The sequence below is a fragment of the Rhamphochromis longiceps genome, linkage group LG18 (genome assembly GCF_057381845.1).
Source record: "Rhamphochromis longiceps isolate RC_006_pf linkage group LG18, R_longiceps_female_GT1.1, whole genome shotgun sequence".
NCBI classification, from domain to species: domain Eukaryota; kingdom Metazoa; phylum Chordata; class Actinopteri; order Cichliformes; family Cichlidae; genus Rhamphochromis; species Rhamphochromis longiceps.
The window spans coordinates 27,448,372-27,466,084 of NC_140574.1; the positions used below are offsets into that span (position 1 = coordinate 27,448,372).

Below are 17,713 nucleotides of genomic sequence, written 5' to 3' on the forward strand. Positions count from 1 at the left end.
GCCCATTCATTTAGTGTCCTTTTTCAAAATGATCCCGTAAACACAAAAAGCTGCTGTGACACAATTTGACCGGAAGATGGACACAAAGTAAAGAAATCGTTAGTGCATCATTTGGCATTTGTGCTTTTTCCAGCGTGTTCAGGCAGGTGAATCTAATTCAAATCGGACCGTCAGCGGCTCGTAAACGTTTTATTCTCAATGACTTTCGGAATAACGTACGTCCGAAAAAGATTTTTTTGTTATAAATGAGCTGATTTGTCATAAAAACCTATCATCTATGTTAGTTCACAGAGTGCGTTCACCACCACCAAATCATAGCGCATTCTTCTAATGACTTGGGCAGCTTTTAATTGTATCAGGGTATAAAATCAAGGGGAACAGGAGCTAGAGGTCCTACCTCATTCCCTATCCCTGTTGTTCTCTTTAAATACACCCAGTTGTTCTTTGTAGGAATCTCTGTAAGTGAAATATCTGAACACGTCCACAGAGGCTTCATTTCAGTTTGCAGAGACAACTGTCAGCAAGGTGGTAGCATGAAAAATCTAAATGGGAGAATATTTCTTTAAGAGTGGGCTGACAAAGTGAATGCGCAACAGAGATATGAGAAAATAAAAGACGTCTCACTTCGCTACTTATTCCTGCGGTGAAACAAACCAACCTACAAAAATGAAACACTATGTAGTGCTTTAGTAAAAAAGGGAAATGACTGGCAGATCGCTTGAAACATAACTTGATAGATAGATAGATAGATAGATAGATAGATAGATAGATAGATAGATAGATAGATAGATAGATCAGGCACTCCTCACTGTGCCTTTAGTGGCTCTGCCATTTTTAATTGTATGTCATAATAATGTAAAGCATGACTGTGTTATGAAGCGATACTTATCAGCTAATTAATGAGTGAGCAAGCAAGGTGACTATTTCCTCAGTTCTATAATTAAAATATCATGAATGAGACAATCAGTTGACTAATTGGACCTTATTTATTTTTAATAAAGCCTTCCGTATTTTTGCATGTTTTTTTCATTTTAATATATATTTTAAATGCCTCCTTATGCAAATACAAATAAATTAAATAAATAAATACACATAAATTCAGATAAATGAAACAATGACTGTTCTTTAATGGAGTTATCCATCGGTAAACGTATAGAAGATCTTTGTGTTGTACAAGGACAGCGCAGAACCGACGCCAGCAGCCTCTGCATTCATACCCGGGCAGTATTTCGGATACTGCTGCTGTGTAAGCATTCAGCAAACTTTCATCAGCTTCATCCACTCCACAGGACAAGGAGCTCTCGGGGATGCCAGCACCTCTTCATTTGTAGAAAGTTTTTTGGAGGCCAAATCAATGAAATAATAGTAACATTAAAGAGAGGGCTACAGGAGCGTAAGGTGACAGGAACCGAGACTGACAGGTAGGTGCACTCATTAAACAGAAGTGACTAACAGAGTAGTAAACTTTACTTGCAGTCTTCATTTAGTTGTGGAAATGTTAGCGTCGCAGTTAAAGTTCAAGTACTTAGTTGTCAGACGGCCACTTGTCCAGGTCCTCAAATGCAACGCGAGCCGGTTAAATAGGCTTGGTGGCGGGAAGGAGGCAGCAGGTGAGAGCTGCTGTCACCGAGTCTCTGTTGTGAAAGCCCGGAGCACTTTAGTTGCAACAACGCAGGTCACAGAGGGGGCCAACCTGACCAGCTTGTACATGTACGTGAGTTTTATATGCGGATAGCTGTCTCAGGGTCCGGGCAGAGGCTCAGGCGAGGAGGGCACCCAGGTGTGCTTAGTTAGCCTAACAGGTCCTCTTTACTGAAGCAAGTCACATGGAAGTATGAAAAAGGCAAAAGGTGATGTCAAGTGTCTATAAAATGTCTATTTTTCTTAAAGGTAGTGTGTTTCTATACGCGCACTTGACCTGTTTCTGCCTCTTTAACTTGCTTACACAGCGATACAAACATTTCTGTTTAGGCTCTGACTTGGATAAATACAGCACACCTGACCAGTGAAGGAGTCACGCAACACATGATATCAAAGCCTACACTCACTGCAAATGTATAATTACACAGTCTAGAATGAGGAGTCTGTGTAGGGATTTCAGCCAATGCATTCAAATAGTTAAATAAGATCCGCAAACATCCTCCAGCCCTTTGCTTGTATATAAAACGCGCGGCAAATGAAAGGAAAAACCGTGATAAAGTGTCTTTAGTAAGTTGTTTCAGCTTTGATGCACATTGGCATTGATGCTCCTAAGAAGTGAAACACAATTCTTCCAAAAGATGTTCCATAATTTAGTGTTTTCATGACATCCATAGGTCCTTAAATCGTTTTACATTGATGGTCACATACAGCTCACTTTGATCTTAAGTGGGCCGAACCACTGATACACCCCTTTCAGTCAGTGTAAAGACCTTTGATTACACATTTAATCCCTGAGATATTTAAATATAAGACAAAGAAGTGCAATTTCAACAGCAGAGCATACATTTTTGACTTTTAACTGTATTTTCATCACTTTTCCTGCTGATAAATACATCTCTCATAGCCATTCTTACTAAAATAAAGTAATGAAGTAATAGGTATACAGAGCTGCCAGAACTTTTTCTTGAATTTTGCACATTTATTTCTTATGATTTAAGTGTGAGGAGCTGTGCTGACACATTTCCTTGATTTATTACAGCAGTACTTGTTTTCTACATGTTTAAACTCGGGGATTAAATGTGTAGAAAAAGTGAGATGCATGTTTGAACTTGTAATTCTTTTTCCTATATTAAGATATGAGGTAAAGGAGGCTTTCACTAGTCTGGCCCACTTAAGATCAAAGTGGGCTGTATGTGCCTTTGCTGGTACATAGTGAAAAAACAATAACACTTCTGTCATTATTTATCATTTATTTAATTACTTTGGTGTCATATGGACGTCACCGGGGATGTCTTTATCCTTATGTTTAGTAGGAAAAGCTGTAAAACCCATGAAAATACAGTTACAATTTTATGCCGAAAGCTATCCAGTGGGCCAGATTCGTGTCTTCTTTGTTGGGCCAATTCTGGCCTCCGGGCCTTAGGTTTGACACCCCTGCCTAAAATCATTCATTGCCACCTCATACCATACGGATGGTTGTCTTGTCATCCCATCAAGACAGAACAGTTTCATTATGGGATGTTGAAACGGCTTCTCTCGTCTCGTCAATCAAACCAACCCTTAAGAGTAAAAAAGAAAAAATGCATTGAACTTCACAGAGTGAAACTATGCAGCTCAGCCTCAGCTCTTGTTCCCACTTGCTGTACATTATCTTCCCGTCTTCCGCTTCTTTCTCTCACCCACATGCGTGCACACATGATGAACCCCGGTGTCGGATAGGAGGCCTGAGGGCAGCAGAACAAAGCTCGCTACCCTCTGCACTGTAAATCTAACCTCAGCTGACCTCTGCATACCACAAAACCATTATGTGTCCTTTCACTGCAGATGCACTCTGTAGGCTTCATGTCTGCACTGCTCTCACGCCTGTCACATCGCACACATTCTGCTGTAATAGCTGTTATTATCTTTGTAGCCTGTGAGGAGGGTTTATAGCTTTATGCTTAGCATTATGCAAGGCATTTGCACATAAGTGATTTTTTTTTTTTTTTTTTTTTTTAGTGGCCAATTGATTTTAATGGTTTGACAGTAAAATCAAAATGAGCCTCTGTCTGCTGACAAAGTCCAGGTCAGGTTTTGACATCTGTTATTGTTGTCATTGGATGTCACATCAATCATGAGTGTGAACTCTTATTTAATATACATCTGACTATAAAAATGCATTATCCTTTTTATGGTTTTTCTTATTTTCTCACAGGCGATATGTGAGTGATACATAAGACTGATAGCAATATCTGGGGATTTTTCTTTTTCTTTCAGACACATGAAACAGTTTTGCTAAAATTTGTTAGGGATTTAGTCCTTACTGAAATAATGTAACACAATTTAGGTTAAAAAATCAACTTGTCCTGTTGTCACGTATTACTTGTTTATGCACGGTTCAACTTCTTGTTCTAAACCTGCTGCCAACAGGGAAAAGTGCCCTCTGGTGGACAAACCACTAATAACATGGTTGAAGGGTGTTTCTTTTTTTGCTTTTAAAATTTTCATTCATTCGCTGGTAAATGAAAATTTACCAGGAAAAAAAACCATTAAAATGTTCAGTTTCCAGTGAGCCAAGAAGCTAGACTTCAGACTGGCCTGGATGCTTTGGCTGTGACTACATCCTGTTTGCGGCAGGCAGCCAGTCAGAATAAAGGTGACTCAAAAGGAGCGGCGATGGTGCGAAAACTGCTTCTTTTAGATCGTAGATGCATTTGTTCAACACGGAGAAGATTAGAGTCACCCTTGCAGTTTCAGTCAGACTTCCTGTGGTACAACTGTTGCTTGATCAGTATAACTGTGGCCTTCACACATTATTATTATTATTATACAACAAGCTGGGGCAGCACGGTGGCAGGGTGGTTAGCACTGTTGCCGCACAGCAAGAAGGTCCTGAGTTCAATTCTACCATCAGGCCGGGGTCTTTCTGTGTGGAGTTTGCATGTTCTCTCCGTATTTGCGTGGGTTCACTCCGGGTACTCCGGCTTCCTCCCACCGTCCAAAGACATGCAACTTGTGGGGACAGGTTAATTGGATAATCCAAATTGCCACTAGGTTGAATGTGAGTGCGAATGGTTGTCTGTCCCTGTGTGTTGGCCCTGCGACAGACTGGCGACCTGTCCGGGGTGTACCCCGCCTCTCGCCCTATGACAGCTGGGATAGGCTCCAGCGACCCTGAAAAGGATAAGCGGATGGATGGATGGAACAAGCTGGGGCTCTCTTTTTTACCGACCGCATATGTGTAGCTTTACAACACACTGAGTCTGTTACTGCACATAGCACCTGTTTGATTCGTGTTGATGTGAAAGTTGAGGTTTTTCTGAAGGAGATGCACAGCTGATTGGGTATAAAAATCCAACTCCAGCTAGTTCTGTAAAGCCTTTCCATTAATACACCATGACTGGTGTTAACAGTATGGCTTGCACATTTTCCATAGCACTGCTCAGTGGTTGCTATTTGCAATTATAAGTGCAGTTGATTACAGTACACGTACTATAACATATTCAGTTACATTTGCATGAAGCAAAACCACATTAACTCCAAAAACTAAGTTTAAAAAAACAGTTATGCTTTAACACTATAATTTGCGTAGAGAAGATTATGATTCCTCGTATCTCCTGCCTGCACCTTGACCTCCTCACTCCTCTGGCTTAAATTTGGCTACAGCTGCTTTCACTTTTAACATGCTCAAACTTGCAGGCAACTCTGTAGCATCACACACTGTTTGAAGAAGATATTATCAAACCCTGGCTCCCACTGAGTGTACCTTTTTACTCTATGGTGTCACATATGTACGTGCTGTCACGTAAGTTGATATTGTTTTATGCTCTGCTGATGAGAAAGTCCTTGTGCTTTGCAGATCCACATGCTCTCAGCAGCTGATAAACTTAAATACTTTTTCCCTTTTAGTTTGCTTTTGTATCGTGTTGTGTTGTTATTTGTTAAGTTTCTCATCTAATTACTTTGAGGATGTTCTGTTAGTTACTAAACTAGTAGGACGTGGATGGCAGTCATATGACATGAATACCTTTAACTGACACAAAATCAGTCATGCTCTTCTCCCTTGGGGCTGATCTAGTAACAGACAGGACACATTTGTACAGCTGCCTGGGCGTAGAAATTGAAAGAACTAAAATTAACGTGGCTGGTCTCTCAAATGTGAGGTTTTGATGCCATTTACCTTATTTGTTTAATCCGTTTTTTGTTGGTACTAACTGATTTTAAGGTATTCTGTATGTCAACTTGTTTTATGTTATTTTTATCGCATTTAATTCTCCTTACTCTAATTAGTGCACAGCATTTTGTGACCCCTTGTTTGTGAAAGGTGTTTTATAAATAAACAACACTTACTTATATTTGGTTATATATGGGCATTTGATGAGATGTTGTAAGTTACTATTTTTCAGGGTAGCTAATCAGAATATAGTTGCTTAACAGCAGAGGAGCCAAAACGGCTAGTTTCAGGCTTTGGAAGCGCTGACGAGCTGCATCTACATCAAGTATAAGAAAATGTATTGTGGTGGGAAACACTACACACCTCATTGTTCAATATTGTCACAATACGATATTATTGCAATTTGTGATATTTTATGATATGCTAAGTATAACATATATTGCAATTTATCGCCTCTTATCAACTGCAAATTATGTCCTCAAAGTTGAACTTTGTCAATATCGATTTTATCTAATAAAATAATGCTTTGTTGCAAAATGAGATCGTGAAACCTACCGACACTGTCGCTGAAACCTGCCATAAATGTTGCCATAAGACAAAGTCTGCTATAGGTCTGCGATCAGTCTTTGATTGAACTAAGTCAAGTTGGCAATTACATGCAATCTGTTTCTGATAATAAAGCAATTAAGTTTGATAATTGGCCGACAATCACGTTTGCTGGTGTCTACATAGACAGAAATTCACATTTCACAGTTACAATTACACTTAGCAACCTTCCTGTTCTATAGGAGTATAACTGGAATACAACCAGATGGCAACCAGTTGATCCGAGTCCCCTAAAGTTGTGCTTTAAGACTCATTCAGACTAATGCCAACATGTTGATGTTGGCATTAGTCTGCATTTATAAATTAGATGGCAATTATTTGCAAACCTTTGATAATCTCTCTGAGAGTCCAAGGGTTGCTGTCCTATTTTCACTTGTGTGACTGAGTCATTACCTTGCTCTGAATAAGGAGATCATTTTGTCACGCTAAGTGTGGCCAGTGTTGTTTGGCTAATGTTGTTTAAGGATCTGAGCATGTGGTGAGCCTTTGCGTTCATAGTATGCACAGAATAATTTATAAAAAAAAAATTGATATCAACATTTGGTGTCTCTGTAATGATACAATATCGCCACACAAAACACTATGCTGTATGGATATATGTATGTTTTTTTCCAACCCCTATGAATCATGCAAAGGTACTGTAATAGACCTCAAGACTAGAATTATGTGATTAAAAATAAGCATAATGGGTCCTGTTTAACTTTTAATTTGCCAGGTCAGAAGTAAGTGTTTATCTTAATTGCTAGTTCCAGGATGACATTCAAGTATAAAAAAATAATAAATTTAGTTTAATATTTAATTATGCAACGATTGTAGACGTAATTAAGCTGTAACTGATCTCGGCAGCATCCAGTCCCACGCTTTGTCACTGAACATCTGTGTGTATGTGTCAAAGAAACGCCTGCTTAATGACGTAACAAATTCACTGCTTGGACTGAAATCTCTACACGGGGTCTTGTCGACGTGTTTAAACTAATGATGTTTGCATTGAATCGGTCATCGCTGCTCAGAGACGGCATGGCTATGGAGGACTGGATGGGTAAAACAGATTAAGAGGAAGCTGTTGTCAGTACTGGCTCGATGCCGAGCGAGCAGTTAGTGCAGGAACGGTGCCAAATGTGTTCAGTGCCAGCTCCCTAACAGGATGTTGGAGTCTACATGGGTGTTGTGCCACCTTCCTGCATGAGGAATAAAAAATCTCAGTAAATACTTGATGACTCAGAGTAGCGCAAGGTGTAGTTTAGACTGCATGTCCGAGTCGGTAATTAAGAATGGCAGATGGGGATAAGATACTGAAGGCAGTGAGCAAACAGAAAAAGCAGAATTGGTGTGAAAGTATTTAGTAGCAAAAGTGCGTCACATCTTAGTCTAATATGCCAGAAATGAGGAACACATGAAAACTGAAATGCGTTTTTTTTTTCTTCAGTAATCATGGGGTATGCAGTTTGTTGTTAGTCTGGTTCTCATATACTGTCCTGGTGCTGTAACGTACTCCACTGTTACTAGATTAATGTTAGCATTAGACAGGGGTAGGTGTGAGGGATGTTGAAAGTGAGTTGAATTTGGGCTCTTTATTATGCTTGTTAGTAACAAAGTACTAATGCCAATGTACAAGATGTTAGTCAGCAAAGGTAGCAGTCACTGTGGTTGTCTAAGTTGGTAAGTGTCCTGCAAAAGTTTGGACAGTAGCACAAATTGTGTTTCACTTTCACTACACTTTGCTGCTTTAGCACTTGAAGTACATCAGCTTTTCCTTGTCCACTTTTTAAGGACTGACCATGCAGAAAACACCTTTGACGATCCAGGACCAGTATGGTGACAATCTGCACATTTTCCAACATGGTGGAGGGTAGGGCTGGGCGATATGACCCAGAATTCATATCTCGATATTTTTTAGCTGGATGGCGATATAAGATATATATCTCGATTTTTTTTTTTTAAAGCCATAAGTTAAGAACAAAAAGAGAGTTCTAGTCACACTGTGTCCCAGATGTGGGCGCTTTTATTTACATACAGCGTAGATGTACATGAAGAAATTATTCAAAAATAAATTATCAGCATTTATTAAATAATCATGGTCCATAAATAAAAGAAAACAATGTTTTTTTGTGCATAACAAAAAGCTCACAATTGTGCAGTCAAAATGTAAACTAATAGACGCTGAGCATAGTAACAAAGAGACAGATTTCACAGCTGCACCACGTCTCTGAACAGGTGCCGTTTGTGGTCCTTATACACACACAGTACGGTAATATTACGTTGAAGCACAGTACGTATCACTCCGCGAGGCTCCTCCCCGGTAGCCCTAATCCTCCAAGACAATCCATCAAGCGGTGCAGCTCCGTAGCTTAGCAAAGTCATATTAAAACATTTTTTGACAGATTGCTGAGCGCTGTGTACCACATAAAATCGGTTCGCGGTCAGTAAGCACAACCAGAATTCATACATAAGGCGCACTGTCGAGTTTTGAGAAAATGAAAGGATTTTAGGCCGTGCAGCCCCTCCTGGCTGCATGTCGTTAGCGCGGTTAGCTCGTTAGCGCGGTTAGCTCGCTAACACGTTGACGCCGTCCAGCCCCACGCACGGTAACTCGCTAACGGAGATTTTCCGCTTTCATCTTGTCATTGCCTGCAGGTGAAGCTATGGGGGAGGCGGAGTTGTGTTCAGTGAAGGAGAGGCGAGACCGAGTAACGTTGCGTAGAGACAAAAGTGGACGAAAGAGAGGCAAACCTGCGGCTCCACAACTATAATTATAACGTAACATAGACTATATCGATATAAACGATATTGTCACATCTTATATCTCGTATGAAAATATATCGATATTTTTAAAAAAACTCGATATATCGCCCAGCCCTAGTGGAGGGCTATGTCAAAAGACCCGGAATCTAATTAATGTTAATTGACATTTTTAGGTTCATGGCCAGGAAAGTCCTCAGATGTTAATCTGATTGAGAATCTGTGGTCAGTCCTTGAAAAGTCGATGGAGAACCAGAAGCCCACAATTTGTGATCAACTTGGAGCGCTGTAGGGAAATGATTGCTATCAATCAGGGTTTGGCCCAGAAGCTGATATTCAGCATGCCAGAGTTGCACAGGTTATGAAGAAGGGTCAACACTGTAAACACTGACTCTTTGGAAAAATTCCATTTATTTAAAAATTTTAAAAGTCTTTATAATCTAAAAGAAAATCCAAATCCAAATGACTGACTATTAATTCAGCCCATAAATAACAGAAATATTAAACATGAACATGCTTTAATCAGTTCTATTCATAGGGAGGAGACTGATTTACTATAGCATATGTTCCAAAACCCACTAAAGATATGTATGTGCGTGTGACAGCAATAGAGAGTATTGGGTTTCCTGTAGTGTCTCCTATAGCAAAGATAGAATGGTTTCAATACTCCAAACCCCTCATAGTGTTTCCTCTTCCTCACTGTCTGCCAGAGAAAGTGTTGCCCTCCCGTGTTGTATCACATGACCCCCAACTGCAGCTTAGCTCTGTCCAGAGGGGAGTATATATGTCCAAGTGTGTGAGCTTTCCTGAAGCTTAATGAAATGAATAGCTTAATTTCATTTAAATTAAATTACATTTTAATGTAGTTTACATGAAGCTTGTATCAGGAGTATAATTACATTTTTAGGTTGTGTGTATATAAAAACTAAAGGCTTCTATTGTCAGTGTGTCAGAGTCTGTATAAATGATGCAGCTCAAAACACTTGTTTGGTGAGTGGTGACATTTTGACTTCATCAGTCGGGGGAGTCTGCATGAAAGAAAGGCTTTACTGTTGACAGTATAAAGCATGAATCAGCACTGACTCTGCTTTAAAAGGACAGGAGAAGCAGCGTTTCTATTCAGCCTGTCGAATCCCAGTTAATTATGAGCTTATGTAAAAACACAGAGTTATTAAATGGGAAGATTTATGTACTAAAGTTAAGTGCTACGACAACATTTTAGCTCATTTTTTCTGCTTACTTTTACATTCTGCTATTTAGTGCTTAACTATAACTAAGCTCGTAGAACAATTGTTTGTGCCTAAATGGATCAAAAGATTTGTTTCAATGGAGTCAGAAGTATTAACTTGATATACAATTTCATCCACAATGCTAACTTCCATTACATAAAATAAAAAATAAACCTTTTTCAAAACACTACCCAAAAATGATAGCTGCCTTAACTTGTGGTCAATCACATGTTCAACTCACCAGTTAGTCACTATCTCAGAATGTTTGAGTGATCGTTCTCGGGTCATAAGTCAAATTTTTATAAATGATTAAGAGTATTTAGCCATTCTAGCATTTCTAAGAAGATTTTAATAGGGTTAGCAGTAGAGCTACTTTGAACCAGACGCTGTCATCACTGTGCTAATAAATCACTGTGGAAAATGTCCAGGCTAGCAGGAATGATTTTGTTGTGTAACGTCCTAGTTTTGTGTTGACATGCTAACATTTGCTAACAGCTAATTTGAGTGTGTTACTTTTTCATGTATTTGGTTACAATGTAAGTTAAAATATCTGACCTAGTGATTTTAAAAAGACAAATTTCTGTCAGCTGTAAAAGTTACAAGGGTTTCTGTTTCAGGCAGTCATTAATTTGGTAACTTGAAGGTACAGTGTGTAAAAAAAATCACAGTTCAGCTTCAGTTCTGTTTTCTTACTGCTCCTAATTAGAGTGTGTTGTCCTAGTTACGGTGGCCGCTGTAGGACAAAAAAATAGAAATGTGATTTTTAGGATACTTAAGCCTGATATTAGCTTAGCTGGTATAATGTTAGCTTATAACCAGTTGCTGCTGTTTTTAACTGGCTTGTTGTTAGCTCTTTATACGGCGTACTACGTATGTACCCAGTCTCTAGATACATAAATAAAACGCTATTGGTACAGCAGGGACCAGTGTATTCAAGATGGTGGTGCAACATGGCAGCTTCCACAAACCAGCGGCCGCTCCTATGCATTTTTAATGGATTAATTCCAAGTTCATAACAATGCATCAATTTGTTGAAAGATGTAATTACACACTAAACAAAGTATATTTATAGGTACAATATCCAGTTTTTCTTTCGAATAATCTCAAAAAATTCTAACTGTACCTTCAAATCAACTTAAATTGACTGTCATTAAGTAGTGAACAGAAAACCTCTTTTGTTTATACTAGAAGCTTCCGTAGTTGGTCCTCTCACCTCAGTTAGGCACAAGAACTGCTGCTCTTGTGCATTTGTGATGTTATAAGTGGCCTCTGTGCCCGGCTGTGTGTGCGCAGTTTATTTCTGGCCGTTCCCGCACCCTCTAGAGACTGGGTGGTGGTTGTGTGACTTTATATGCCAGGGTGAGGGCCACAGCCATAAACTAGCTTCTCCCTGTTGCGTAACAAAAATGTAAAGTCCCCTGGGGTGGTGCGATGTTGCCCTCTGGCACTTTACAATTTTTTTTTGTCAATAGAAAAATGAGTGGCTAACTGTTTCAAGCCCCTGACACCAAAGATAAATAATTGACCTTCCCGTGGCTATTTATCACTTAAAAGCTGCCAGACTGTTGAGTGTGCGTATTTGTTTACAATTCACGCCTATGAGCTTGTATGTGGTTAGTGTGTGTTACTTTTCTGTTGCAGTGTCCACAGTTACATACGGGGCCTGTTTTCTCAGAGACAAAGGAGTTGCTTGTCGGGCGCATGCAGGCAAAAAGAATAGCCTGGTGTTCCTCCTCTGACACTGTAGGCTCCAGTCAGCTACTTTACTAGGTGGTGGGTGGACTGTGTCCTCATGTGTCTGTGTGAATCGCATTTTATTCATTCATACTGCCTTCTCCTGCAGAGGGCCCCTCTGGCATTCCTACCCCAGCCCCCAGACCTGGTCTGGAAAAATGCCAAGTCATGTCCAACATTGGAAGTTGCTTCCGGTAGTAGACTGCTCTAGGTATTGATTCAGCGGGGAAGAAGCTCATGCTTCTGTTTTGGAGTTCCATTAAATCATTTCTGATAGATCCAGAATTGTGCTCATTAGTATTTTTGCAGAGTCATTAAAAAAAGATCTAATTCGTCTGACCGCGTGCGGTGTTTTGCAATCAGGGAATGTTAACTCAGTTCAGGTTGGTGCCAGCACTCTGTTTGGTCATGTATGTGTGTGGGTGGATTTGTTGGAAAGAGTTTGACTTCAGCTTCACCTTAGAAGATGTTTCATTTTCAGTGAAATAGGCTTTCATTTTCTTAAAGTTTGTGCTGAGTGGTAATAAATGTGTTTTAAATTTGCCATTACATAAATCAAGTCAACCACAAAGTTGTCATTAAGTATTATGTTTTCAAAATTAAAACATAATGCTCCTGGGAAGGAAAATTCCTAATGTAAAGGTTTATTATTACCCACAAATGTAAAGTCTTGGCCCACATATAATTCCTCGTCATAGCTATAGTGATGAATTACTGTGGAGAGAGAGAGAGAGAGAGTGAGCTAGAGAGAGAGCTAGGTTGATGCTGGTGTCAAGGTTTGGATCCTTGGAAGGTAGAAATGTGTGGAAAGATCAGAAGTGACCACGTCAAAGGGACGGCTTAGGTTGGAGACAAAGTTAAACAGTTAAGGCTGAGATGGTCTGGACATGTGCAGAGGAGGGACAGGGGATATTGGCCAAAGGATGTTAAATATGAAGCTGCCTGGAGAGTACTAGGAGTAGGGTGAGATGGAGCCAAATGATCCGCTGTGACGACCACTAAAGGGAGCAGCCAAAAGAAGAACTGTGGAACCAGCTCTAGAGTGGACACAGGGCAGCGTAATGATGCAAAAACGAACTCGTCCTGAAATAAATTATTTGTTAGTTATGAAAGAACCTTTGTTTCATACCGTATACCTAGAAAATTTTAAGTAAGTAATTAAGTAATTTCCTGAGTTTTCACAACTCGGCTAACAACTCTTTCTGGCATCGCTACATTAGGGAGCTCTGAGGGTACACAAACATCCACGGTGCTAGTGCTAGTAACATTTCATGCAAATACAGCACATCTGCATTTAAGCAACATTCAGACTCTTTGTAATGCTTAATGAAGTCAAAACTTGTTGAAGCATATCCCTTTTTTTGTTTGTTTATATATTTTTTTAGGCTACTTCAGCAAGGAAAAAACTCCAAGGTCTGGTTTCGTCAATGGATGGAGATGAAATCATGTAGGGACGCACTAACCCTGCAGTGCCACAGAGTTGTAGCTCAGCATAATCTCACCTCAATGGATTGGGGCCCTCGTCTGTATGCGTTTGACCTTCTTTCGTCAACTTGAGAGAAGGATCTACAACGACAGAGCCAACACTGGAAAGAAAACAGTGTTTCTGTGGGTCAAATAGTGCAGGTAAGAAACTTCAGTGCACGTATTTGCTCGTACCTCCAGTATCTTAGACTATAGCACTATTGCAGTGCCCATTGCATTTGGGTGTGACTGTTTTTATGCCTAGTTTTCATCATAGTGTACATTGCTTCAGGACTTCACATGTTTGTGTCTTTTTGACACGCTGTGTCTGTGTGTATGTGCTCACTATGCAAACATGAGGTCATGTCAAACATTGACTCTGCTTTGGTCACCAACTCATGGAGGTCTAAAATTGAACTATTCACCTTTTGAAAAGGATCAAATTCCTCAGATAATGTCATCAGTGGTCATAATGTTGATTTTAAGTGTGCGTGTGTGTTTTAGTTGAAGATAGATGTGGCTGACCATTTCCTGTTTCATAATGCTTTTGTTTGTGTAACCAAAAGGGATCGGTCACGTCCCAGCTTAGTTTGTTTTTCTGGTCGCAGCCACTGAATAAGAATTCTTAGCTGATGAGGTAGAGTTAGGAGGAAGTGAGAGTCACACTGGTGGCTTTAATAGAAACCCTTGTATTCCACTGCCACAAACACAGACCCATGCACAGGATGCCTGCCAGACACTCCCAAGCAGGTGTCTGCAGAACTCAGCAAAAAGAGAAATAATAATACTTCTTATGGTTGAGTTGTTCTTTGCTTTAATGAAAACAAGCCAAACAACTGGATGTTGCTGTCAGGTTTGGTGTTTCTTTATCAGAGGCAGACTATAAGCAATGCAGACTGTACGCACAATTAAGATGACACGTGTGCATTCACACTCTCTTGATTCGGGACTGGAGTGTTCTTGGCTCGTGCGTGTAGAACAGCACTGCACTGTTTTGAGTCCTGTTCATGGATAAGGAGAGAAGATGAATTCTGATTGTAAAACTGATTGAAAACATCACATTTCCTTGTCTGAAACTCCACTTGGTGCCTTATTTTGCGAGTCACTTGGGTTTTGCTGAGATTCGCGAGTTCATGTCATGAAAGAATCCGTCTGGCCAGGCCTACTGGTCAGTTTGGACCAGCCGGTGGCAGCTTAGGATGCGTTTTAGTGTGACAGTAAATAGATACCATCACCTACAAGGAAAAAAAGATTCCACAACGGATCTTTTTGTCGTGTTCCAGATGTTTCTGTGTAACAAACCATCACCTGCCTTAGGTTTCCTTTACATAGTAAAATGTCTAATGGAACAACAAAGAGGCCTGAAGTTAATGAGGTTTTTGATCCCATATCTGTTTAAAGAGAATGAGAGGTGGAGGAGAGATAGCTTGTGATGCTCTTAAGAAAGTATCCTATAGTTCCTGACAAAAAAGTGATTCTGTGGCCCTGATTTGATTAACAAACTCAACAGAAGGACAGAGGAGACGTGGACAGAGATGGAGTAAGCATGTGGACGTCTAGAAATGGATATTCTACTCTATTCTGGAGCAGAGAGGTAAAGCGGAAGCTCCCAGAATAGTAGCAGTGATCAGTGAGTGTGCTTTTTGTGGAGTGTCTCTGAATGCTTGAAGGGGCTTTTGGGGCCCAGACTGACAGAGAAGAACTTGGAGGAAAGGGAGCCTCTGGGAGTCAAAGTGTGTGCGCCTGTGGGTGTGAGACAGTGTTATTCTAACCATGAACTTACATCCGGCTGGCACTCCATACACTCCCACCCCCGCTCCACTTCTCAGTCCAATTACCTGCAGGCGAGTTGTCACATGACCCGCTGTTGGTTTCATTCCTCCTCTGGCTTTTCCTTTTCCTTTCACCATTCGCTCTTTTAATAATCCCTTCTCTTCTCCTGATCTACAAGTATTACATTACCAGACCCCCTGAGGACTGGCGTGCTGTCTGTGACTTCCTGGTGTATTGTATGTCCGGCCTGTTGTCAGTGCGTCGGGTTTCCTGACTAAGTGTCCCTGTAATAGATCACCTTGTGACACTGGTAACACAGTCGCACAGCTCTGGGGTAGAAGACTTGAGCCTCTTATAATCTGAAATCAGTCTCTAAAAGATAAACGTCAGGGTGCTGACCTTCATCTTCATTTGATTCGTCTTCTTCATACCTGTGACAGGATTAATCACTGAAGTTTCAGGGCATCCAGGAACCAAGAAGTCGACTTCTATAGGATAATAGCTTAGAAATGTTTATGGAGTGACTAACTGGTGGCTTGTTGCATATCATATAACCTTTCACATCCTGCCAATGGAAAGTAACAAGGAAGGAAAGTTTTAGCATTGCCAGTTTCTTTTGTTTGGTCCATTGATCAGGAGTTTATGCACTAGCATCAGTGCAAGGGTTGCCACGCTATCCACCAGCCCCTCTGTTCATCCACCGTCTGAGACAAGCCGTTTCTGCTCCCTTGAAGCCATCTTTCTGCTGATTGGTTGTCCTCAGTTAGTGGTTGGGGGATGCTATGCTCACAGCAGGAACTGTGGGCTTTCACATATGTTTATTTGAATCTGTGGTCATGTGTATTTTAGCATTTTAACAGTGTATGCACGACTGTGGAAAAACCTACAACCCCAATTCCGAAAATATTTGGATGATGTGTAAAATGTAAATAAAAGCAAATTGCAATCATTTGTAAATCTGAAGTCCAAATTTCACAATAGAACATAAAAAACAAAAAATGTACCTTTTTAAGAAGATTTTGAGTGTTTTTCATTTGATGGCAGCAACAGGTCTCCAAAAAGCTGGAAAAGGAATTGGTACTAAAAAGAAACAAAAGAACATTTTAGAACTAATTAGTTTATTTGTGAACAAAGCAGTAACATAATTGGGTATAAATAGCATGTTTGGAGTTTCTCTTATGTAAATATGAGCAAAGGAAAATCTGAAAAAACCCTCCAAAACGTGAAATTGTAGAACATTTTCACAATAAAGTTCCTCAACAAAAAATTATGAAGACTTTGAATATCTCATCATCTACAGTATATGATGTCACAAAGAAATTCAGAGAATCTGGAGATTTTTTATAAAACACTGCATTAAAAACGGGCACGATTTAGTTGTGGAAATCAGCGCAGGGACTCAGGATGACTTCCAGGAATCACCGTCTGTGGAACATGGATATGATGGTTTGGAGGTGAATCAGTGCCCATTGAACTGGCAGCTTGAAAATCTGGGAAGACACCATCAGTATTGAAAGCTATATACAGGTTTTAAAACAACAAAGCTCCCATCCAATCAATGTATTTTGCGAGGAAGGTCTCGCATGTTTCAGCAAGACAATCCCGACCCTCATATACTGCAGCTGGTAGAAGAGTCTGGGTGCCGAAGTGCAGCCAAGAGCTTTCACAAAATGGAAACATTTAAAAGAAAATCAAAAAAAGTATTATCATCTAAAATATGACAAAGAAGACACAGGACTGTTGAGCAGACAAGAATGGGAAACATTCGTCTCCCAAAAGTCCAGCAGATGGTCTCCTCGGTTTACAGACTCCTGGTAAAAGAAGACAGGATGCTACACAGGGGTAAACATGGCCCTGTCTCAAAAAAGTTGGAACGTGATGCTGCCATCAAATTCAAAGTGATAGTAAATTTTTTAAGCTTAAACATTTGACTTGTTCTGCGTGGAATAAAATATGAGTTTATGAGATTTGCAAGTTTTTATTTAGGTTTTATTTACATTTTACACAGGATCCAAACTTTTCTGTTACTGGGTTTGTATTAGTTTCAACTGAGGCATACATAGTTTAGTCTGCATGTGATAATACGAACTGAAGAATTCACATTGTCGTCACACACAGAAACGCACACATGGCTGCAGTGTATAGAGTGTGTTGTGTTCCTTATCTTTCACTCTCCTGATCAGAGGGACTGGAAGAGTAGCTTACATATTGACCATACACACCCACACTCATTGCACATGATGATGCAATTCTTCTGACAGGTCCTTGACAAAGCCTACATCTCACACTGCTTAAATATGTCTTGTTAAGTATTTTTACAGAGATGACAGTTTGAAACTTTTGATATTTTGTAAAAAATCTTTATATATTTATT

The 17,713-nt window shown here is 40.0% G+C and overlaps 1 protein-coding gene across 2 annotated transcripts in view; it reads left to right on the forward strand.

Annotated features, from left to right (window-relative positions):
- Positions 1–1,189: 1,189 nt before the first annotated feature.
- The window catches only part of tnk2b (tyrosine kinase, non-receptor, 2b), a 61,992-nt gene continuing 45,468 nt past the window's right edge, over positions 1,190–17,713 (forward strand). For both annotated transcript variants that reach the window (XM_085388328.1, XM_085388329.1), the window contains exons 1-2: positions 1,190–1,421; positions 13,488–13,728. The gene's annotated coding sequence lies outside the window, so the exon portion shown is untranslated. The remainder of the gene's footprint in view (positions 1,422–13,487; positions 13,729–17,713) is intronic.